Source organism: Atractosteus spatula, assembly GCF_055471065.1.
Source record: "Atractosteus spatula isolate fAtrSpa1 chromosome 10 unlocalized genomic scaffold, fAtrSpa1.hap1 SUPER_10_unloc_6, whole genome shotgun sequence".
NCBI lineage: Eukaryota > Metazoa > Chordata > Actinopteri > Semionotiformes > Lepisosteidae > Atractosteus > Atractosteus spatula.
In genome coordinates, this window is record NW_028296626.1 from 367,890 (window position 1) to 394,672 (window position 26,783).

Genomic DNA, 26,783 nt, shown 5'->3' on the forward strand with positions numbered 1-26,783 from the left:
TTGGTTTTCGTTTCATTGATTCTCATTGAAGATTTGGGAATTAACGACGAAAGAATCAGTTGCCTCGGAAAGCAGAAGGTTTGGGTCTCAACGATATTGAAGACACGCCCATGTAGAGCAGCGTGTGATGATTTGTACTATAAAAGACCAAGTGCTCAAAGTGACGTCTGCGATTACCGTTTAGACTTTTCATCTCGGGCGCACTTTTAGAAAGCAAAGATAGAGCAGTTTTGTTGAATCAACCTGCTACCGCTGTCAGCAGAGTGGCGCAGCGGAAGCATGCTGGGCCCATAACCCAGAGGTCGATGGATCGAAACGGTCTTCTGCTATATACATTTTATGCACGATTGATAAGCATACCACCAGTTTAATGAAGTGCATTAAAACTGATTTTTTCTCTCGTGTGTATGCAAGCTTTACACTTACGGTACTCTTTCATCTTTACAAATAGCAGATGCCTAAATGTATCTTTGGTTGTTCTGGGATCCTCGATAGTTTCCTCAAATCCTTCAAATGAACATCCATATCAAAGCAATTATGTATATATATATATTACAATTAAGGTACATATTAAAAATATCAATGCACATTTGTATAATGCTCATTTAATAATGATTGTCAAGGATTGTCAAGTTCTCCAACAAATCTGTGTTCTAATTTTAAAATCTTTTTGCTAAGGATACAACGGGTGTATAAATGAATTCTCCCAACAGCCAGTTAAAGAAAAATTCCACACGTGAAGATGGTTTTCTTGGACATTGACTTAGGTACTTAATTGTTTACTTGTTGTAGTTCCACACGAGTAAAACACAAAGAAATCCTGCAACATTCAAGAGGGTTTGCGAAGAAATCCCTTCAATTTTTACCAAAGATCATGTTTACATCATCACAATCTGAAGCGCATCCCTGAGTGCGTTTGACCCACCAGCCTTTTGTTTAACAGCTGCACAGGGACACATTCCCATTGCTTTTCACAACTCACATGTTTGTAGTTAAAGAAAATAAAATACTGTCATTTTCCTGCCAGCTGGCAGTACTTCTTCTGCACTGACCAAGAGTAACCAAGAACTTCATTTCATCTTTCGCAGGCTGTAATCTACAGAAAAGGAAGTGTATACTTGTATTAAGCTAAATCAAGCCGACGAAGATGCACTGCTGTTGTTTTTCTCCACTTTTCGTTAAAAGGAGAAAAAATCACTGGCATTTTTTTGCAGCATTTCTTCTGTCCTGAGAAGCAAGATTTGTATTTTATCTTTCAGAAGTTGTATGAATTTCTTGAAGTTCAGAAACAACTTGTTCCAGAAAAGAAATGAACACTTGCTTCAAAGTAAATCAAGACGTATGTCTCTCTCGCTGTGTGTGCTCTTTTCTGTCCATCTCTCTCTCCTCTTCTCTCACTCTGGCAGTCTGTGCAGAGTATCGAAAGGGGATATACTGTAACACCCCTTGGAAAAGAAGAAAAATTCTCAGAGGCAGAATAAAAAATCATTATTCTCTTTTCAGTGAGATTCACAGCTGAGACTCACACTCAGACAGGATCTCAACTCGTACTGCTCTCTATCCTCACAATCCAGAACCAGAAGATATTCAGACAATCAGTGCTACTACATGAACAATATCAGACAGAACAGCCTGGACTCATGTCACATTTCCCCCTTTTATCCTTCCTCCTAGCCCTCTTAGAGACATAAAAGAGCTCCTGGTTCTCCTCTCTGTGAACTGGGCTCAGGGGTCACTGATCTGGCAGTTGTGGGCTCTGTTCCAGGTTGGAAGCAAGAAGGTTCTATTAACCCTTTCTAGGTCTTCCAGCCCTTCAGTATTACTTTCTTTACTGTATTTCAGCCTCCCAAAATGTTTATAAATGTTTTATAACACACATGAGTGTGGAATTATATTATTATCTATATATAGTATTTATGTAATAAACACCAGTAGTGGCAATATGATCAGTATATTGATTATTTGTAGCCGATGGCCGATGGTCGTGACTACAATAGTGACCATTTGACCAGTCTGTAGCTCTGAGCAGTGGGACTCAGATCACACAGAAGACCCATCTGTGTGTGATTCCATACCAGCCCTGGGATTCAGTGTTAAGGATTCAGTAAGAGAAACCGAAACCAGTGAATGAACCCACTTGCAGGAGCTGATAAAGCCTAGCCGTGATCCAAAGAAAGCCGTAGTCGAGGAAACGAGCCGAGAGTCCAGGGGAAGCCAGAGATCCAAATAGGGAACGAGTTACCGAAGCCAAAGCGTGATCCGAAACCGTAGACAATAGAGCAATCCGAGAGTCCAGGAGAAGCCGGAGATCCAAAACAGAGCGTGAGTACCGAAGCCAAGCCGTGATCCGAAAAACCGTTGTCAAAGGGGGAAAATCCGTAATCCGAAAACCGAGAATGATACAAGACAGAAGAAGGAGTAGCGCAACCAGGAAGCTCGAAAGGAAAACCAATACTGAGCAAGGAGGTAGGGAAAGACAGGTGTTTAAGTACAGGATGAGACGGGGGTGTGGTGGTGAATAAGAAAACTGATAGGTAAACTGATGGAGTAAGGCTACGCCTTCTTCTGCCCCTTCCGTTGCCGGGAGGCAGGGATCGTAACATTCAGCTACTCTCACAAATGTCTCACAGACCGTCTCATAAATTTACAATTAGATGAAGTCATGTAACAATTTTACAGATAATTTCAATAATCAGACAGCAGTTTTGGCAGTGGATACATCTCCACATGGGGGAAAGAAACTGAAATATATGTGCTCACTGTAAAGTAGGAAGAGGTGGTCAGAAAAGCAAAACAACTTTGCAGATAATGTGAAGTGACATTGTTTTGTGTCAATCAGCTCACGGATTTCGCTTCATGTGCCTTAAGCTGTGCAATTTGTATGGTTGTTGAATGAGATTGGTTTCTTTACAAGCCCAGTCAATTGCCAGTGGAGAGCTTGCCGACGCACACCTTCATGAAGACTCTCTTTAAGATTTCATTGTCAAGTCGCCTCCTTTGCATACAATAGTAGCACCGACACTAAGAGAAAGGATGAGAAATGGCGTTTATCAAGAGATTGCAGTGTTTGTTTGACTGAGGATCCTTGTGTGCTGAACTGGCCTCTGGAGAAGTGTAGTGCAGTAAAACAGAAGGTTTGTGTCACTCAAGATTGGAACAGATCAATACAATTACAATACTTTTACGAGAGTAAATATTACTGGTGCATCACAGTTCTTATAATGGTGAAAACAGGAGCACCTTCTCTATATTTTTGTCTGAAGTATTTAAAAGGCAAGAAATACTATCACTATGCAATTCATAAATGCAATTGAGCTCCTCTAAATGTTCTAGTCTGATGAAACAATGTATAGAATTAGGTGACAATATCGGAATTCATTCAAATGCACAAGATTAATTTTCAGCAACAAAAAAAGTGCTCGGAAATATTTTACAAGAATGAAACCTTACATTCACCTAAATAAACATTCACCCTCTACATTAGCAGAGAACAGTAGGACAGAAGGTTAGTGTCACTGGACACTGCGTCAGAGAGGCCGATCTCTTCTCCCTCATTATGCAGGCTTACCCACTCATGATGAACTGTTCTCCAGCGTTACTCAGCTGCCATCATCGACACAGACATGACATTCATGTACATCTTATACCTTAATATGGCACTGCGTTACAATAATTTGATCAAAACAACTGGTGAAAAAATAATAATCAAATATATCTTTCCTTCTTTTAGTAGATAAAGAATTTGTCCAAAAAAGAAGCATTTATTCCTTTCCTCTCCTACCAGCCCTTACAAGTCACCCAGTTTTTAATTTAGAGCTGAATTAAAGCTCTAGTCTCTTTGGGGGTGTGAGTTGGAATCCCACTGCTGCCAAATATCTCCAACTATCTCAGTGTTAAGAAGCAAAAAACACACATTTGCTGCAGAAGGAACAGGAGAATTTGTGCCATTCAGCCTTATAGTGTGATGTCATTTTCTCATGCTCATTTTTAGATGCTTGTGATTGAATCTATGATTCTTATGAGTGTGCTCACCCTCCATAAAGGTAGCACAGATATAACGTGCCACGTTTTCAGAGAATCGCATTAAGTACAGGTCAGAAGAAGGCGACAAAGTGTCCGCTAGGCAGTTCAGCGATTTCAACTGTGTTCTCTGTTGTTTAGGTCCAGAATGACACCCGTTACAACCAGGAAACACACAGTGTCAGGCATCAAAAAGACTTCCCAAAACCCTGATCCTCTCCTTGATCTGGTGATGGCATCCAGACATTTCCTGCAACAAAGCCAGGATAAGGTCTTCAGCAACACGAGTGAAAAGCGAATTCCCAACCTTTGCAATCCTTTGCAAAGAAGGACCGCATGTGCTCAATGTTAAATGCACTGTTCATTATTAATAATAATAATCTTTACATTACATAGCGCCTTTAAAGCTGGCTTTTCAAAGCGCTTTACAGAATGACAACAATAAAGTTAAAAAAATACACAACATTAGCAGGATGAGAATACACAGTTAGAGGAGACAATAGATGGTGGTATTAAATACAGTAGGAACAGAGGGGTAAAGAATAGTTCATTAAAGGCTCTTCTAAAGAAGAGGGTTTTGAGTCTGGATTTGAAGGAGTTTAGAGAAGGTGACTCTCTGATATCCTTGGGGATAAAGATCCAGAGCTTTGTGGTAAAACAGGAGAAGGCCCTGTCACCCATAGAGTGTAGATGGACGGGGGGACAGATAGGAGACCAGAATTAGAAGAGCGAAGGTTGTGAGGTGGGGAGTAGGGCGATAACCCAGACAGGTACTGAGGTGCCAAGCCATGGAGAGCCTTATAGGTGAGCAGGATTTTGAAGTTGACAGGAAGCCAGTGCAAGGACTTCAGGACAGGAGTAATGTGATCACAGTCCAGTGCTAATTTCTTTCTTGTGACTGCTGATTCATTTTCAACTGTGGACTCTTAAGAAGTCCTTTATTTGACTTGATCAACACCAATCCCTAGAGGATTTTGAAAGGTTGAATCAAAATGATACATGACTCTGGAGGGACTCAAACCCACAACCTTTGAATGACTTCATTTATCAAGCCCTAGAAGTCCAATGCACTCACCATTGCACCACAGAGCCAACCGATACATAGTGATCTAAAACAGCTACAGAAAGCTGTAACTCATGCTTCTCCCGTTGTCTTTAAATTAATCTCCATAAATATTGACAATGAGTGGCCTGTTGTCTACGAATAGATACCGCTGGGATTCGCACCCAGAGTCTCCTGGTTTTTAGTGAGGCGTCTTAACCAGCTAAGCCTCGGCGCCAAACCTGCTAAATGTTATCCACAACTTCAAACACCTGTGAGAAACGGGCAACTGCAGTGGTACGCCTGCTGGCTCAACAGATAATCCTTTTCAAAGTTTAAGAAGAGGATTTCTTTGTCAATTCAATTAAACGTTTCAGAAATGCTGAACAATTGATGTGTTTCACATGCAGCGCGGGCTCTCCTTTGCTTAAAAATATTTTTTTTTTACACCAATTTACTCAACTACGATTTTTGCTGAACATTTTGTTTGATTGCTTCCTATTGTATACTGCACTGATTTCTTTATCGTTCAATTTCCCTGTTGATTTTAATTTCTTGTTTTCTAAGACAATCAGACCAGCTGTTCTGACCTTACCTTGCACTGGAGCCACTCTTTTCTTTCCAAAGGCGTGGAGAGAGATGCTACTGCAGGCAACACCCCATGAGAAACATCATGAGCATCTGTAAAAGCTCTCTACCTGCCCGCTCCCCACACCGACGTGTGTGAGCAGGGATTTAAAGGGACATTCTGAAGTGTAGAAACATTTTATCGTTACATACTTTTTCTGTGCAGTTAGTTCTCCTTCAACTCCGCCCAACAACAGAGGTCGTTTTTAATACAGGAGTAAAGGCACACTGCACATCTGCAAAACATCACGTACGGGTTTAGGGAGAGCGACATCAGTGATTGGAAGGTAGGAAGTTTTGGGTCACTTTTTTATTATAGATTCAAGCAACCCTGTATACCTTTTCAAGAAACATTTCAGAATCCCAGTCACATCCAGTATGATTTCTACACAGGTCTACAGTATACAATCAGAATACTGTTTGTGCGTTATATAAAACACACCGCCCAAAGCATTTCTAAAACCGGAGTTACACCTTTCCGAATGCGCCCTCCTTTATAAATCAAATAAAAGGTCTGAAGCCTGCTCCAAAAAAGAACTATATTCAGAGCTGACAAAGAAGTAATAGGAAACATCTCGGAAAACGAAGGTGCAGTCATTTCCACGCGTCACACAACAAGAGCTGAGCCCACCCGGCGTTCTCTGAAAAAGTAAGGTGTTGGGAGTGTGGCTGGGTGGTCTAAGGTGCTAGTTTTGTGCTCCAATTTCTTTGCTGGGTTAGGTTTGAATCTCGCCTCTGCTAAGTATTTGTGGGTTAAGACCTTCCTTCTATTGCGAGTTCAATGGGTAAAAGCTTTGCTTGACAGTCTGTCGAGAGACTGAACTAGGTGTTTCAAGATAATCTTTGTCAGCTTAACATCAAGGCATAAAAAAGCCTAATTTTGTCTTCCCAACAGCAAAGCTCTTTGGTCCCTTCAGCATTATGCAGGGAACAACATCTGCCGTGATCACTTTTGAGTCAGTGTGAATCGTAGTGTGCCGCAATTGTTTTTTAAATTGGTTTTGTAGGCATGGTGCATTTGTCTGTGAAACTTGAATGCTGTCCTTTTTCACGCAGAATCATCGGCAGGAGCAAAGCTTATTCAATCTTTGCGCACAGCGCTCCATCAGAAATACTTTGTCCAAGTTTTGAAGAGATTGTGGGATTCTCTGCACGCGTTCACATCGCGTACCTCAGACAACACCACCATTCGATGGGAAATTGATTCTGCTTCTTGCAGTTGTTCCTGTGGTTGCAGTAGTTACAAAGTCGCACTTTCCTCCACCTTCTGCTATAGTATTCACTGGGTGAGCTTCATCATTTGGCTCAGAAAGGTCAACTGTGCTTCGGAAAAAATCAGCTGCAGTGTCGTTATTTTGTCGGTGAGTATGGCTGTCTTTTAAAGCACATGAAAAACACGAGTTTGTGGATTTCTCCAAATAGCAACGAATTCAGTTGTGCAGTGCTTTACTGCTTTCAGAGGGTCTTTTATCGATGCTGCTATAGTAGAGAAGTGACATAATCACAAACGCAACCATTTGTGCTGGCTGTTTCACTAAGTATTAAGCTTTTTCAACTATCACATGATTTTAACTAATTTAACATCATCTCCAGGAGAGCACCTCACACTGTTCACTGAGCTGATGTACAGTACAGTATGTGCCCATATCTCAAAAATTAAATATCATCTGAACTGATTTTTTCTATTTTAAATGCTTTCCTACTCTTTTAATATTTCAGTTAAATCTTGAAGTACTTTCCATTGATATTAATCCTAGTCCCGATGAACGATTCTGGGACATGGTGTACCTTGAATAATGTTCTTATAGGTTTCAGTTTGGAAAAGTGCGCTCTCCAGAAGCTACCGAAACCTCTAACGGTCGCACAAAGCTTAATGCAATAGCAACGTTTGGGGTTGAAAAAGAATATTACTTGCTATGAATAAGAACACTGTTACAGGAGGCGCGTAAGGACTATTTTAGCAGATCATCAATTTATCTTACATTTCTACTCCATTAATATCGCTATTGAGTGCTAAAGGTAGGTCCTGGCAATACTTCATGAGATCTTCTTAAGAAAACTTAAAAAAATATATTTCCAGTGCTGAACAAAAAGTAAAAAATACCGATTATGTGTAACTGATAAAATCTCTCTTCCAGGGATGTTGTAGCCACATGCAAATTACTTTATCAGCTTTAAAAGTTTCTTTTGCATTTATAAGATGATCAGCATGACACTCAAAACATACCTGTATTCAGTAAGCGCTGAGTTTGCTGGCTGAGCAAGTTGCCTCCTCACACACAATAGCAGCCCCGAAGCTAAGATAAATGAAGAGAAATTGCTTTTATTGGGCACTTTTCATATCCGATGAGCTTGACATCTCCCAAGGGCGATGGAGTTCTTTTGCGACACTGCTTTTCCCTTTTTTCTTCTTTCTGTACTCTGATGGAAAAAAACAAGAAAGCATGTAAGGGAAAAATGTATTTTTTTCATGGAGAAAACGTGCACCAGGAAATGTTTTGTTTTGAAGAAGTGATTTAACATGATACATGACCTAATTTACTGTAGCAAATGCACACACTGCAAGGTCTGCTTTACTACAAGAGAGAAGTAGAGTGAAGATGTCATAATTTCACTGCCTTGTTGAAGAAAACATTTTTTCTTTGAATTCTAAATCAATCAGAATTTCAGAGTGACACACAAACCCTTTGTCTGTTTTAATGATATGATATTTTTAAACTGATAAAAATGTAGAAAACACGTTTCTCACTTAGAAATTTTAGATTGGGTGGTGTATTACTAGTTGCAGCGCTAAACTTACCATGGTGCAATTCAGTTACATGATTGGCCAGTGGTTTAATGGATAACGCATCTGATTTTGCATCATGAGATTGTAGGTTCGACTTCTACCGGGTTCGTGTGATTTTAAATCAGGCTCCTCAGAAATAGATGTCCATTATGTGAATGAACCGCACCTGAAAGCAAATGTTGGGTCGGGTTTCCTTTCTTTCCTGCATGAAATACCAAATCGTTACAAAAAGCACCAGCCAATGTCCAATAGCGTTGGTCATTTTAATTAACATGAATATACTGTAAGGTCTTGGTACATGGGAGTGGATTTCATCCACAATTTAAAAAAGGGCAAATAATATTTATTTTATTTAATACAAAAGTGACCTAAAACTCTTTAACTTTCAGGTTAGCTTGAACCTGTAATAAAAAAGGGGCCTGAAACTTCCATTCTGTGATGTAACTGTCTTTAAAGTCGGACGTGATGTTTCACGGATGTGCAGTGTCCCTTTTCTCTTGTCGTGTTCAAAATGACTTGCTGTCTAATCTCTTGAATGCATGTTCTGTACTGCTCTGTTATTTCATTTAGATTATCTATGTGGTGTACAGATAAAACTTGACTGCATGGTGTAATTTCTGGGTTCAGCACCAGCTGAACCTGAAAATACATCAGCCAATCTCAACATGATTTGAACACACAGCCTTCTGAGGTGGTGTCAGATGCGCTACCGTTGCACCACAAGGTCACGCTCTAGAAGTGCTTTTAATTCCCCCAAGGAGAAAAATCAGCGTCCCTGAAAAAGTTTTTTTTTCATTCTCTCCTGTGAGGAGCGTCGCTCTTCCAACGAGGGTCTCTTCTTCCCAGACCACAGATTATTCCTCCTGTCCGGCTCTCACACAGAGAGCAGACACACCGTCTCCACTAATGTGTTTACTGCATCTATAGATCTGACCCCCTACAGCCCTGATATTCCTGGACAGGATCCCATATTGATCAGTATTTCTCGCTTTGTGAACTTACAGTGTGTACACAATGTACTTTATACACAAAGTAAGTGTTTTCGTAACTCTTGGACGTTTTGTGAAAAAGTTACTGGCATGCCAAAATCGCCCCCTCAACTGAACAGTCCCACCCCCCTCAGTTTTGGATAAAAGGTTTGGATAAAAAGTTTTTGAACACTTTCACTTACTTAACTTGCGCCGTAAAAAATAGTTGTACTTTGTCAATGGTCAGATAACTACACTAACCCCGAATTCACAGTTACTACATCAGACTGTTTGATGTGCAGGAGGGCTATCCGTCCAGGAACAGCATGTTACATAGTGTCTGTGTTTTGGGGTGTCAACATTATTACGACCTTATTTGCTCAGGTGGACCAATGCCTTGCAGTAGTTTATCCTTATACTTACAATTGTTATATAACTAGGACTGTAGTTATAGAAGTTTGTACTTTCTGTTGGTTTTACAATGATTTCTTAATGATTCAGAACCTCGTTACTGTTGATGTTGTTGCAAAAATGAACACATATGGTTGATGCTCCAGGCAAAAATAATCATGTGAGTTCTGATGAACGTGGAACTGTTCTTCATCGCTAAATACCAGACTGCTTGTCATTATCTTCTGACATGAAATACTAATCAGTGGCATGCTTGCGAGAATTCACTTGGATGGTTGCAACGGCTCCCTTTAAACCAAAATATCACTGCCCCCCTCAGGATTTCAGATGCCCCCCTACAGATCATTCCCCTGGCACCAGTCCTGGGTATAATGATGAACATAGCCGCCTTGAAAGCAGTGAATCCGGGTGTGATTCCCACCTGACCCATCGACAAACCTTTTCCAATGAATCTTCGATTGATTTAAAAAAGTCTTGAAGCTGGTAGGCTAGGGAATAAGCACTGTTTGAGTGCACTGAGGAAAATGTGGTACTGTGCTGCTCCAGTAGTGCAATTGGTCAGGTTGGGGTGCTTTTAAAGTGGAGTTATGCTGAGGTTGTGAGTTCAGTCATCACATGGAGTAGTTTCTGTTTTCAGCTACAGAAACTCGCTGTTGACTTTAAGGCGGTTCTTGTGTTACTTTTTCAGCTCGATGGAGCTGTGTTAATGCAGGCACACCTGCTTCCACGTCAAGTTGTTTTATTGTTGCTCACAAACCAACACACTGCAGACACCTCTGATATTGTCACTGCTTATGGGCCACATGTTCCTGATGTCAGCCTACCATGTTCATGCACATCTAGAAATATTACTGTTACAGTATAGGAGCGAACAAACGAAACGAAAGCACACCAAGTTTAAAAAGGTCAAAATGTGTCAAAGCCCTTCCTCGACGAGGATGGGGTTCAAACCTACTTGTGCAGAGTATAATGTATTAAGAAGTTATTGCTTTAACCACTAGGCCACCTCCATACACACTTTAGCCCCTTCCGGACATGAGTTGGCTTCTTTCCCCATACTCAAGGGTAATTTTCCTCTTCCACCTACAATTTCAACATTTACCTTGGGAGATATCAAACCACAGAGCCTGTGCTGCGCTTCAGTGCCAGCTGTAGTGGACACCCCGTTGAACATAAAAAGCAAATTGAGCTCCTTGGACATAAGCCATTTCTCGTCACTTGCTCAGCGAGCAGGCTCAGCGCACACTGAATGCAGGTGTCTCAGAGCAATTGAGATGTGTCCAAGTGGCTGTAAAAGGGATATTTGATGCCAGTGCCGTGGCTTAGTTCTCCGACAGCAGGCGAAGCGGCGCGCCGGTTGGAGTATTCTCGGTCGCATTTAATGGGAACGTCATTGTAACGCTGCTCTGTAGAGGTGAAAAGGATCTGATGCAGATGCAGGAGTCGCAGGGAGGTAAGTAAGCATACCGAGCAAATCCAGGAGCTGAGTTGTAGTCCGAAGGCGAAGGTAGGTCGAGATCCGGTAAAGGCACTGGTGGCGAACAATCCAAAACGTGAGACAGAATCGTGGTCGAAAAGAGGGCTACAGGGTCAAATCCAAAACAGGCAAAGATAGCAAACAATCCAAGGGGCGAAACGAGATCCGAAGTCTGAAGGCAAAAGGTGTAGGCAGAATTCCAGGAAGGCAAAAGTGGGGTAAGAACGTTAGGCAGAGCAACAAGTAGAGAACTCAATACCGAGCAACGGGAATCAGGTAAGAATGGTATAAATAACCCGGCATGCCGCACGGTAGAGCAATTGCAGGTGTGTTAACTCGTGCGGTGGCGCTTGTTAGTAGTAATCCGCTGCTGGTGCTGATTAGCTCGCTTACGTGTTGATCTCAGCTGGCTGGTGGTCATGACAGTCATGGCAGCGTCAGCTCAAACCACCAAATGGAGACAGGCGTGCCGACAAGCTGACCCTGCTGATGTGGGATTAACAGTAGGGTGAGAGAATGCTGTGGCTTAGTTGGTTAAAGCACCTGCCTAGTAAACAGAAGATTGTGGGTTTGAATCTCACTGGTGCCTTTCTTCCTGTCTTGCTGCACAGTTTATCATTATGGACAGCAACATGCTTCTACATTAAATTTAATGGAAGTGTTCATTTAATTTTTGGAACAACTTGTTTTTAAAAAAATCCATACAAATTGCGAAAGATAAAATACTCATCTGTTTTGTCAGTGCAGAGGAATTACTGCCAGCTGGCAAGGAAACGAAAACAATTTTTTTGTCCTTAGCCAAAAACCTGTGAATGTAGAAAAAAGGTGATGTGCGTTAGTTTCTACGGCACAGTCAGTCAACGTATCCTTCAGTTAAGAATAATGTTGGTAAATCAAAAGTCCCCAGAGACGCATTTCAAATTAATCCGACCTCAACACTGTCTCCCCTAAATGTGATGGGGTTTCTTTGGATGTCCTTAAGCATCCTGATAGTTGCACAGATTTCAAACTTTTGGCACAAGTCAAACTACAAGAAGTTAATAGTTGAGCGCCTAAGTCAATATCACCGGGAATGTGACTATGTAAACTTAAATAGTATTCAAAATATTGCAATTTTGTTGTAGTTTAAAAATATATTTTAGCTGGGGATCCTCAAATGATGAGGGTAGAAAAGAGAACTATTCGACACCATCAGGAGTGCTAAATGTGTGATAAAAGTGTTTTTTAATCACAAAGTGAAAATAGTGAATTTGTTTTTCACTTAGGCGTTCATCAAAAGCTCATTAAACAATGAAGGAGAGGCTCGTGTTCCGAATTCTCTTCGTGTCTCATTGTCTTGCTTTGATTTTTAAAATGTACACTGTTGGCTATTCACTCTTCCTAACACGATTAAAGAGCCGAGTTTAGTTCAGAGGTAAAGCATCTCATGCATCGTATGAAGCTCTGTTTTCTATCACCAGCATCTCCACTCTGGATTTCTTTTTAAGCGCGATATCTTTTCTGTGATTTCTTTCGTTTGAATTCCCTCATGTGTGAATTTCAGCGCGACACATAAACTCATTTGTTTTAAAGAGATGCAATTTTTAAAACAGACAAAATGAAAGACTTATTAACTAAATACACATAGAAAACGTGCACCTAATTGAGAAAATTTGGACTGGGGCGATGTATTATTGTAGCGGCGCAGGCTCACAGTGGTGCACTTGAGGAAAGCGGTACAAGGGCCAGTGACGCATTGGATAATGCATCTGATTACGGATCAGGAGACTGTAGGATTGTAATGCTCTTAAACCCAGTACCATAACCGCAGTGTGTTCAGTCCTACACAACCTTTCTATCGACTGAATAAGCCTCCTGTTCCATATCCATCTTCTTTCCCGCACATTCCGGCTATTTCACCACCGTTATTGTTGGACCACAGTCACAGATACGTAAGGGACACTATTCTGAAGAACTGTCTTAAATAAATAACATTGCAAAAGGTAACAATAAGGGTTTCTTAACGTAACCTTACATCTGGCCATACAATACAATTTCTGTACCCTCAAGTTAAAAAAAAATCGTACTGCTTTCTCCTGAGAAGTGTAGTGTCAAATACAAGTGTAGTGTCAAATCACAATAAATAATACATCAAATATACTAAATTAACACCCAGATATGACAGATGTAACAACACACAGCCATGACAGAACACATTGAAGACTTAAGCCCTTTAAATTTGTATTTCCTTAATTTCCATTCTCTTCCCTCCCCAGGATAACTGAAAACTAACTATAATAAAGGCTATATATGCATTACTTGTAATACAGCTACTAATAAAGATATACATGGAACTTAATTATTAGTAAATAACACTTTTATTAATAAAAACGAGTATTGATAACATTCATTGTCAATACTTGTGGTGTCTGGAAAGCAATTTTAGTTAAATATAATAATAATTTTCAAGCAAGTGGTGCATAAGCTTGTTACTTAATGAGTACATTATTTCCATTACATTCAAGACAGTTCTAATGTGATCAATTGTTCTGCTTAGTCCGCTACCGAGTTGCTTAAAACCTATGAAGAGGTGGTTTAAGCTAGACTCCTAATGCAGTAACATCTAATGGGCAGCAGCTGTTATTTTAGGTTTGTTGCAATTGAGAACAGGTTTAGTACAGAGCTGCTGACAAATTTCAGCGGAGTTTATTGTATATAAGTTTATTGCAATTGACCCATTGTAGCTACCAATCAGCACCAAGAAAAAACAAACTTCACTTGTGCCTTTTAAAAAAAGGGAAACAGAGTAGTAGTTTATGTGGTAATTTCAGGTACTGTACAATGTAAGAACTAAAGTTAACTACTCCCATAGTAATGCGTGGGGTCCTATCAATAGAAAAAAAATTGTTGTAACCCGAAAACACAACAAACACAAAACGAGAAGTCTTCCGGGAACCTAGGTAAATCCCTGTATTAGTCTAACAACTATGAAAAAAAACAACCAAACGCAACAACTTCAAACGAAGAAGAACATTACAAATCTGGGGATCAACAAAAACACAGAGTCTAATGCGAGAGCTTTTTCAAGTCTTCAGTCCTCCTCTCGTCTCAGTAGACCTCTCTCATATATTTGTGTACAGGTCAGCTGGAGGTACACAGCTGATGGTAATTTAAGTAGGGAGCTGCGTCAGCATGCATGGGCTTCAAAGGAAAAAGTCAAGGTTTATTCCATGCTAAAAAAAGAAGGAAACACAATGTTTCATCTGTGGAGCCTTATTCGATTGTGACTCAAAGTAAACTTTTACTTGTTCATTTGATGTTAATTTATCTCCATCAAATACCTAGGAGTATCTAAACTCAACAGGTGCTTTCAGTAGCTAAGTACACGGCTCCAGATGAGACTCAAACTCACAACCTCAGCATGACTCCACTGTGCATTGCTGTAGAAGTACTGCACGCTGACCGATTGCACCACTGGAGCTGTGCAAGTTATGCTCCTCATACAGACTGACGCTGCAGAAACACAGGGTGAAAACGGTTTCGGTTGTGGATCCATCTCCACATGGGGAACAGTAAAATAGCAAGGAAAATACAAGAAAAGAAACTGAAAGAATTGTACTAACAGCAAAAGGGGACGGAGGGAGGTGGTCAGACAAGTAAATCAGCCTGGCAGATTATTTGTAGCGACATTTTTTGAGTCAATCAGCACACAGATTTCTCTTCATGTGCCTTAAACTGTGCAGTTTGTATTTTTGTTGTAGATAGGTTTCTTCAGAAGTCCAGTAAATTGACAATAATGGAGAACTAGCTGACACACCCCGTCGTGAAGACCCTCTGTAAGGTGATTACACGTTTCATTTTCAAGTCGCCTCCTTTACACGCAATTGCAGCCCTGACACTGAGAGAAAGCATGAGAAATGGCTTCAATTTCAATGTAAAAACTCACCATAACACGGACTTACACTGGGAAAAGGTGATTGCACTTTCTGCTTATTGCTACGGCCTTCCCCCCGGTTATGAAAATGTCTCACAGTTCTGACACTGATGTGTGAAAGACAATGTAACAGACTATCAAAATTCTGAAGTACAAGAAATTTTAATGCACCAATTTTTTTAATATGACCCTCTGATCCTGGCATGTCAGAATACATTTCGAAAAAGTATGGCATGAATTGCACGAATTGCAATGGCACAAATTGTTGAAAATATCACTGACCTTGCCGATATTTGCAGGGGATACGAATGTTTTGCACATGTTGAACTACAACACGTAAAAATTGAGCTCCTTAGTCATTATCACCGGGAATGTCCAATAATGACGAACATCAGTAGCTTCAAGGAAACTTAGACTCGCACATGGAGTTTTATCTTCGAATGGAGGGTGGGAGAATTCATTTAGACTCTCGTTGCTCATTAGCTAAACTATATGACACAGCTAAAAATAGCTAAAAATATGACACAGATTTGTTCGAGAAACTTGTAAACACCTTGAAAAGAGTCTTCTTGAAGATGTGAACCAGCTAGCTCTCCACTGTCAATTGACAGGACTTTAGAAGAAACTGTTCTCATACAACCAACATACAAATTACACATCTTAAGTCACATGAAGAGAAATCCTTGTACTAAATAACATAAAAATGTCACTGCAAATTATCACCAAGCTGTTTTATGTGTCTGACCACCTCTTTCCTACTTTGCAGCGAGCACAAATCTTTCTGTTTCTTCATCGCTATTTTACTGTCTCTTTCCCCCATGTGGAGATGGATCCACAGCCGAAACTTTAGGTCAGTTCCTGTTACTCTGTCCGATTGAAAGAGCTGTATTAAAGGCACTCCCACCTCTGCAGGAAAGTTATTGCTGCTCTCAACACAATATACTGCAGCCAAATATAGCGATACTGTCACTGCCTGTGAGCCACGTGTTCCTGCTGTCAGCCTATTATGTCATGTCCATCCACATCCAGAAACATTACTGCTGTAGCACAAGAGTTATATAGGCACAGTCAATAGAGCATGAATCTCTTAATCTCAGAACTGTGGGTTCAGCCCCCACATTGGGTCCCTCTGTGTCAATTTGATCCCCCCAATCCTCCTAGCATGACCTGATGGCGTAACAGTGATACTCAGTGCCTTATATGACCTTTGCGTAATTCAGCTTTCTTTCCACTTGATTCAGATTTTGATCTGAAATCATCGGCCAAACAAGAGTTTGTCTAAATCGAGGGAGATCTGCTCACAAGCAAGTATTAAACACTTCAGCATTTACTGTTCGAATACCACACTTTGTCAAAACACTGCCGCTTCTTAAGCTAATAAGTAATGGTTTTTGAGCACGCATTGTATTGTTAATGCTTATATTAAAAAAGCATAAATTCACATAATGGAATTTGGAATGAACAAAGTAGTCCAGCCCCTTTACAACATTACATACCCACTGATTAAAGCTTAAAACTACAGCAGCAGGAGTAACAATAATGGCAACAACATGTTTGGAGTTCGACATTTCATTTATTCTGCGGAAACATCGTATCGGAATGAACTGCCCGAGATAAAAGAGTAATTGCAGCTTCAGATCGTTTTTACAGAGCATTGCGTTGTTCTGTTCATGCTGACTACACGCTTTAAATTTGTCATTTACTGCAAGCGTTGCTTTGCCAGGTTTTTCTGAAATTCCTCGCATTTGAGCCAGCACTAAAATATTTCATTCCCGTCGCTGAATACATCGTGGAAACGGTATTTGCAACGGAATGTTGACACACATGAAACCTTTTTGTTATTCGGTTCTGAAGTTTGAAAATGAAAATAAAACGGGGGTCACTTCATAGGCTTGAAAGAAGTCCAAGCAGCATAAAAACCCGCAAATTCTCACAAAGGCTGCACCTTTCTTCTGCTGCTTTTATAAATCTGCCTTAAACATTTGAATGCATACCTTACTGCTGCTAATCACATTCACGTGCTTACGAAGTTTTTTTCTGTCCGTTATGTTTTTCCTAAGCGGTTTCTCCGTTTTCCTCGTACTGTGATTGTCAGCGAGCACAACAAGACTGAAATAGTGTAAAGGCAAGTAAAAAAGACAGGGTAAAACGCCTGATTGTCGAGAGTGGGATTTGAACCCGTGCCTCTATTTGGAGAGTGAAACAAAAAGCTTAAAAGACACGAAGCTGTGAATTTGTTGTTTTAAACCGCTCGACTATCCTGAAGAAATGGGTGCTGATTGCACCAGTTACATCCGATTTTCCGTAACTTTGGGACGATTGATACGACTGGACGAACACAATTTGTGGCGTTTAGCATGACATGGAAAACGGTACCGGAGCATTCGTGTCCGGACTAGCAGACTCAGAAACAGTTTTTACCCCCACACTATCAAACTATTAAACTCACAGCCTCTCTCACTCTCACCTCACCTCTCACCTATGATCTGAACCTCACAGTGCCTTCTTTCTTACCAAAAACCCAAACACACATTGAATCTACCTCTACCATACATGTCAAAAGCTCACTCCCCATAATTTCTATCCCTTTATTTCATTCTTTTGATGCATGTTTTTGCACATAACCTGTTACCTTTTTGTTGTTTTGCACACTGCCTGTTGATGTTTTTTGCACATCGGCTGTTGTCTGTCTTTCTTTTGTTATACAATTGTATTGTTGTTGTGTTTTTTTCTTTGTACTACTTATGTCCGAGAGCTAGCTAAATAGCATTTCGTTATACCATATACCTGTGTATGAGTATAATGACAATAAACTTGGACTCGAACTTGACATAGTCTTGCAGGCAGTATATTATTTTACCGTTTACTTGTTTAAAAAAACATGGTCTTCTTGTTCCTAAGTCAGATTTTTAGTGCTTTCGAACGTTACTTCCAACCCGGACAGCTCACCCGATCTGTTTGTGATCAGACCATGGAGGGGGGGGGGGTTGTACCAAGCGCACGTTCCTTCCCAATGCTGAGGCGATCATTCGGAAGATGGGTGTGAAGAGAGACAAGCTTTGTTGACTAAAAAACAAGGCAGGATATGCAAGAATACTAATCACTGGCGACAGCTATGTTCTCTTACTATTGAGACTCCTACATTGCGAGATTTTTAAAGACTTTGAAACAAAAGGAAAGCTGCGACAAACTAAACAGACACAGGTGGGGATTGAACCCATGATTTCCGGTTTACGAGACCGACGCCTTACCACTTGGCCACCACGCCTTCAAGTTAAAATGGGAATATTGTTGTTCAAATTATTTTTTTCTGAATCTGGTTTACATCACCTGGAGGCAGCAACAACAATAAAAGGGATACTTAACAAGGAGATATGCCGTAGCAGTGACTCCAACAGATGCTCCGGAAGAGACTGGAGGTTTATGCCAGCTCCTTAGAGCGCTTGGCTGCGTTGCTCTCAACAGCGGCTCTTCGGCTCTTGTTGTTTGACCTAGTGGTTTTATAACGCGTGGAAACGGCCGCAACTTCGTTTTCTGAGATGCTTTCTCTCACGTGGTGAAATCTCGACCTCTTTGGCATCTCTGGCTATAGTTCTTCTGTAGAGCAGGCTTTCACACCTCTGCTTATAGTGCCCTTGAAGTTATTTTATTTTTACAGGAAGACGCATTCCCTAACGATCTCTCCTGTTTTCGAAATGCTTCATAAGGCGTGTTTGATTCAGGACAAACAGTATACTAATTGTACAATGCAGATTTATGCGGCATTCGTACTGGATTTGAGTGGGATTCTGAAATACTTCTTGCAAAGGTATTCAGACTTTCTTGAACCTGTAATAAAAATACAGACCTGAAACTCCCTAGGTTCCAATCTCTGATGTTGCTGTCCTTAAACTCGGACGTGATGTTCTGCAGACGTGTGCATAATGTCCTGTTTTCTTACAGTGTACACATTTTGCTGTTCACGCTCCGCATTCATCTGCTTTGTGCATTGTTAGTCCGCACCTGTAACATGTAATGTCAGCCGTCCCCTGTTCTTCTATATCTCTAGCATGACTGCGTCCTGCTGTTGGGCTTTTGTTTGTAAAGTTTGAGTGAGCGTCCCGTTCAGTGTCACTTTGTCACTGTGGTCAGAAAGCATTCTTGATTCTGCTTGAACTGCTTCATGAATTCTAGCGACTGTAAGAGCTCTTTCTAAAGTCAGCCCTTCCTCCTGCAGCAATTTATAGTCTATACAGATGCAGCCATTCAAAATGCGTGCGTTATTTTGCGGCATACCCCGGTGGGCGTGTCGCGGCATCACGCAGTGTCACGCAGTGTGACGTGGTTAATCGCGCGTCATTTGACGCTCTGCCGGAAACTATCCGGCGTCACCTTGTAAAACCGCCAGGGGGAGCTTAACCTCTCATGTACAGCATTTGAGCCTTTAATTTTGAACAGTGTATTACAGCATGTTAATCTTCAGTCATTAAAATGTTGGTATATTTTATGAAAGCAAGATTGCTCAGTTGGACAAAAGTACACAACCTACCTTTATCAGAAATATTTATGCATCAAAGCCTTTACCGAAGATATTACTAATAGTATTAATAATGGATGACTTTGGACAAGCTGTATACTCAAAGTATAATTTCTTTAGCACATTTGTACAAGCACTTGGAATCTGTCCAAACCATACTTTGTCAGGCATTTTGTTTTACTTCAACGGGCATAAAAACTTCCTTGCTTTTAACAGGGCGTTTCATAATTTCTAACTACGAAAATGATTTAAAATGCGACACCTATCATTCAACTAGAGCTTAAAATATCACAAGGAAAAATACACACCGGTATTCCATTTCTCCCTAAACATTGTAAGCTTCGAAGTCTTTAACTAACGTGATACCGGAGTCAACAAGCATACTTTTAGAATTTGATTAAAAGGGAATATAATATGGAATCGCGTATCTCAAGAATTTAATAACGGTATGATTATATCCGTGTACTGCGGCAGGGCTGTGTAGGGCTGTTTCGCCTGCCTGCTCATGCGAGCTGACTGTAGCCGACTGGTCTAGGTGCGTGCCTGCCAACGGGCAGGTTGTGTGCTCGAATCCAGCTGGTGCTGAACCTTCCAGTTTTATTTATTTATTTTTTAATCGCGTAACATATTACCGTATGCAAACTGTACTGTATACAGTATGTATATGTATATTTAATGTCTTAACTGTGCCCGTTTAATTGAATTTTAAAAAATTATTTAACACGAACATTAAGCTGTTTACATCTTCCGCCTGAGAACAGTCACCCGTTGCTACCCAACGCAGAATGGTGATTGGCTGACACCATCTGACACCCCTCTGATTGGAGAAAAAAGACGTGCTAGTTTGCTATACATACTGTAACAGGAAGAGGATTTCTTTCTATTCAAAACGTGTATTTTAAAAGTTTAAGAAGTAAAAACCTTACAGCGTACACAGATTTCTAAACTGATCAGGATCGTTATCTTTGTCTTATGCATAATAATATTCACCGCTCTGTGCAGCAAATTAATAATAAACTTTATTTTATATAGCGTTTTAAACGAATAAGTAATTAGATTGCTCATAAACCTAATCACTTGCTTTTTCTTTTTATTTAGGCTCAGATTTCAACTATAGATCGTATTATTAATAACCATAATAACAACCAACCAACAAAAACAACCATATAAACATAATACCAACCAAAAACATAGATAACAACCACAATACAAAATCAAATATATCAAACCATTTTACTCTCGCAAAGTCCTCCAATTATCATAATCCCGCCCCTTATGCAAAACCAAACCTTCCTCCCATCCCAGTTTATCCTGTTTATCATAAACAAAATCCACCTCAATTTTCAACATAAAGCATTACACAAAATCAATACCTCAACACTCCATACTCAACAACGATAATTCACAAACAGCCAGAACATGTAACTACACATTCCCAAACAGACCTAATTTCCATAGCCCCGCCCCTTATGCAAAACCAACATCCCTCCCCTGTTCTCTCTCTCCCCTGGCGGTTGTAATTGTTTTTATTTTCAAATAAATTTTAGCAAAGTCATGCATTTTAAAAATCTTAAGATTTTTATATTTATGTCTTTATTTAGTGGTTTCATTAGTGACAAAGGCTAAACTTTCTTGGAAAAATGTCTTTTATGTAAACCATGTTTGCTATTTATTCATTCAGGGCTAAAATATGTTCATTGTATTCTAATGAAAGAAGGGTTCCTTTCGCCGTAGTCGGGAGCCTAGCCTTTAACTAGTAAGTACTGTACTTACTGGGTTTTTGAGGGGGGGGGGAGAAAAATCGTTTTCCCAGCCTAACAGTATTGTTTTTAACCTGTAAATTTGCTGGACAGAGAGGTGAACATTATCACACAGAAGACAAAGATAGCGATTTACGTTGCATTGTGTATCGTGCTGCTTTAATACAGTTTTAAATAATTGGAAGTCTAAACAGTATCAGCTTTATTTATGGGTTTTAAATAAAGGTGATTTAAACGCGATTTAAATCAATATAAATGTTTATATTGTAACGCATAGGTGACTATTCATTGTTATTAAAATGACTTAAATTCGATCATGTTGTGATATTTAGAAATATACATTTGTTTGGTGCGAGTGAAGTTTTATTTAATCTCTGAGCCATACTGATTCTTCTGGAAGCCAGTTTCCGCCAGGGAGTAAAAAAAAACACACTATGGTATTCTCTCCAATGCAGTGCAGTTAAAAACATACCTCTGATGCTGCTCCTAAATGAATATCGTTTATGACCATCAGAAGCTTTATGCTCCTTTTCTTTTTTCCAGTGGATTGAACAGGGAGAGGCATTTCATGATGTACTTTTCACTGATGAAACAACAGTGGCTCTGGAACAGTTTTCAACCATGTCGTTTTATAAAAAGGGGAGATATGTACACGTTACTGAAGCTAAATGTTTAGCCTTTGTCACTAATGTAAACACTAAATAAAGACGTATAGAAATCCCTACGTTACAGACTGTATATGGCTGGTATTGGTAGTTTAAAGAAAAAATACACACCAGTATTCCACTTTCTCCCTAAACATTTTAAGCATCAGAGTCTTACATGTGGTTATTTATTGCATAATTTAATTTTGAAAGCCACTGAGACATCAGGTACTACTGTTGTATGGTACAAGTGTGGTACTTTTAGGGGTACCACGGTACAGAACACTAGTTATTTAAATATGATTGATAGATAAATAGGCCCACTTTATTCATCCTGAAGAAGATAGAAGACATCCTGATGTCTTAACACAGATACTACAGTGCTTAAGTACTACTCACGTATATGTTTCTAGGTTTATATTATGCATTTCATACGGTCAAATTACTTTTGAGCAACTAATAAGAAGCGCGAAACGGTATGCGTTTTAGTTTCGTTTCGTGCTGGGACCCGTGGATTGATTAGAGATATCAAGTACATACAAGTCATTTTTTAAATGTTGTAGTTCGTCTTGAAAAAATGTTACGAGTACATCATCTATCAACAATTACACAGGTTCTGTTTCCATATTGCGGATTTTGGTTACGTAATATTATGTTCTAGATTTCACGTTGTGAATATATGATTTGGGCAAACAGAGCCGCAAAGAAGTACATTATGGGTGGTTGTTTTTTTTTTGCAGTTTTATCTAGAACAAGCGATGCTTAAACCTTTGTCTGATTCTTGTGAAACTATCCACACGACAGTTACAGTACCTAGGAGTTGACTTCAGTGATGTCACTGATGGGATGTTTCTAAAAATCCATCCTCTGTAAAACGTCTTCTCTAGTTGTCCTGCATATGTATTCGCTAATGAAGCTGTGTGTTCTGAGCCTGGATCTCTACATTTGTGTATGAACCAGCTTAGAGGGCTAAAGACAGCTTGTGTTTAAATTGAGTGTAAGGCAATTTATGCTTCTAAAGTCATGGTCAGCATTTTTGTACTGTGCTGTAAACTTGTTCTGTGCCAAGTCACATTATTTTATAGCGTTTTTATAGCGTTATCAAATCCGGTGGCGCGGTGTTAGTTTCCTGACTCCCATGTCACATGGTCTGTGATTGAAACCTGTAATACCGGTTTAATTCGTCACAGCCAGCACTCCGGTTGTAAAGTAGAAGCAGGCGAGATTTCCAGCGAAAAACACCTCCCCCTTCTTCAGGTGTGAGGGTCTTCTGCTCAGAATGAAACGCTAAAATGTAATGTAAGCTCTGAATGGGTTCAATTGTGATTTGGGCTTGATTAAGGTCGCTGCCTTTCATCTAAAACCCTACTTGAATCCTTCTAAACTAAAAATCAGTGTTAGTGAGTTCTAAATAAAGAGGTATCCAGGTAACAGTGAAACGGGCGGACAGTCTGGGGAGATCGCCCGTTTTCCATGTAAATAGTTCCCTGGTTCCGCACCCCTTGGTGTTTCTCTCGCTCTCTCTCGGGTCACCTGATCATTAGCTCGAAAGATTTGAGTGCTTTGTGTATATTCTAATGGTAGTGGGGGCAGGGTGTGTGGGAACAGGTTTGGTTGAAATTGCATTGGAGATCTATGTTCTTCACACCTGAAACATTTTCTCTGAAAGCATTTTCTTCGCTGTTTAACCGATCTTGTTACAGCATGTTACAGTTTACTATTATTAACCATATTAATTTTAAGTGCTTAATGTAAAATCTTGTAAAAATATATTTTCATTGTTCAAATATACATTAAGTCTGACTATCATATAATAAGTTAAATACAAAACTAAAGAAAAAATAGGGTTAAATATAATTCAAAATATTTTGCTAACAATGTTAACTGTTTATGAATAATAAAATGTATTAGCTAAGGAGTAGGATGGCACAGTTGTTAGTATGTTTTTTGTTTTGTTTCTTTTTCATAAATACAACAGTAGTACCTGATGTCTCAGTGGCTTTCAAAATTAAATTATGCATGCAAACCTGTGAACTAGAAAGATAACTAAGATATTCATCCATTTATAATGGTGGCAAAGTGGTTAGCATTGCTATCTTGCAGCACTGGGGTCCTAGGTTCAATTCCTGCCATCCTGTGTGTGTGGGGTTTACATGTTCTCTCTGGGTTACATGGTTTTTCTCCATATGTGTGATATGACTCCCTCTCGCACTCCAAAACATACTGGTAAGTTAATTAGTTTATGGGAAACCTGGCCCTGGTCTGTGTGTGTTTGTGTCTGTCTGTCCTGTGATGGACTGGCACTATGTCCAGGGTGTATTCTGCCTTGTGTCCGTTGCTTACTGGGATAGGCTCCAAATCCTCTGTACTGGATAAAGAGATTAGAAATGGAAGTAAAGGCACTGTGTGGATGGAACTATACACAGTGTTAGAAACCCACTATGAAATGGCAGCATCTCACTGAGAATAAAATATTTTATACTGCTGGCTTAAAGAAACAGCCTTTCCACCTCTCTTGCACATCAGTATCCATACCTAGTTATTTAAACAAATTGCCTCTAATTATAAACATCTTAATATGCTGGCTCTGTGGATCCGCATCAGCTATGTTTGCCCATTCCTTCAATTCATGTGCATCCAACACACAGTTCAATGCCAGCAACTACACATAATCTAAAATACAATCCTTATTTCAGTATCTATGTAAACATATAGTCTGTTAACTTCATCATCTTCATCAAAAGTATGCCTAACCCCATTAGGAAGTGTTCTTGTTATAAGTGTATTCCTCAGCTTTCCCCAAACTATCTTCTTCTTGCCAACATCTCTAGTCTTTTATCCTGCAATAACTCAGCCAACACTTAAATCTCCAAAAGCTGCTTGTGTTAATTTCTTTAAATCACAAATATCATGTGTAAATACTGGCCATGTAATACTCTGCATTGTGGAATAATAGTTTATTTTAAAGGGAACTAGAGAAACTAAGAACTAGAGAAATCAAGAAAGGCTTTTTTTCTAGAATTAATAAATGCACATCCTGTTCACTGGGGAAATTAAATCCACACTGAGCAATCTTCAATATGTTCAGAATATGACAGCAAGAATCCTATCAGGGATGCATTACACCTGTTTTCAAGTCCTTGCACTGGTTACCTATCAGATTTCGAGTCAACTTCAAAATCCTTATCCTCCTTATATACTGTCCTACAACTGGTATTATTGATCTCCGAATTATTGTACTTGACATGACTTCATTCAGCCTTTCCTGAACGTCTATGACAGGCAGAGAGAGTGCTGTTTCTGGTGCGATCTTTTACAGCTGACATTTCACTGTTTTAAACGAACAAGAAATTAGATTGCTCATAAATCACCTATTCTATATAAACACAGCGTAATTGCCCTCCGAAAATCTTCTTTTTCTTGTTCGTTTTAGAGACCTTGATCGAAACTGATTTTAGATGTCAGAAAGGATTTATTTTCTCTGTATTTCCTACATTGCTTTGTCGAGATTTTAACTTTATATCTAACTTTATATCTAGGCTCAGATTTCAACTATAAATCGTACAGTAATTAATAGCAGTAAATACTGATGTTTATACATAAAAAAGTCATGCCTTGGAGTATAGACCCCCAAAGGAATGCCATAGACTCAAACTGCAAAATAAACACATACAGAAAGAAAGTATTTGTATTGTAATTGCAAATCCTGGTACTGTATGAGTGATTGGTATGACTTTCCTCATTACAAATCTCTTATTAGAATTTAAATTTCTCTGTAACTCCAGGTCAGAACAGAGAAAATGTAACTGCCTTAAGGAGTTTACGATTATGAAAAATAGAAGGATAAGCATGATACGTATGTCTTCTGTCATTTTCTAAGTCATGTTACTGAGCACCAAATCTTATTGAGAATACGAATCCATTTAAGGTTTATACCATTAAAGTAACGGTTTATTCCATGCTGAAAATGTTTGTACCAGACTTTTTTGAGGCCTGTTTAATTGTGTCTGAAGTCTGATGTTGTAAATTTTATTGTTAAAAAGATCCATGAAAATGTCACTACTAAAGTTAGCTGGTACTGTTGGTACTGTAAGTGGCAAGTAGAGCTCATATTTTAGATTTTGTGTAGTTGCTAGCGTTGAACTGTGTGTTGGATGCACATGAATGAAGCGACGGACACAAGGCAGAATACACCCTGGACATAGCGCCAGTCCATCACAGGACAGACACAAACACACACACACACACACCAGGGCCAGTTTAAATCTAACCTCAGAACCTTTCTTTTCAGAAGACTTAGTGTCTGTATCTGCTTCATTTTCTAATTTTGGTAGCACCTCTACCTGCTTGTCTTTCTTATATGCATTTACTTTGTAATCTGTGGTCCTTTTATCTGTTTTTACATCTACTGTATTGCTTTGAGATGCCACCTTTAATGGTGATATATCAAATAAAGTTTTTTATTATTGTTATAGGGAAACATGATCAGATTGTCCCTGGTTCAGAAAAAAAAGATCTAAAGTATACTAGTTTGTCACTCTTCTAATTCCCTTTGCTAAATGACTTTTCATACTAATCTGATCAATCTAACTGCCAGTTTTCTGTGCTTTCTCTATC

The 26,783-nt window shown here is 39.6% G+C and overlaps 1 non-coding gene across 1 annotated transcript; it reads right to left on the reverse strand.

Moving 5' to 3' along the window:
• Positions 1–18,442: 18,442 nt before the first annotated feature.
• trnat-cgu (transfer RNA threonine (anticodon CGU)) lies at positions 18,443–18,514 on the reverse strand. The gene has a single exon. It is a non-coding gene; the product is annotated as a tRNA-Thr (tRNA).
• Positions 18,515–26,783: the final 8,269 nt, after the last annotated feature.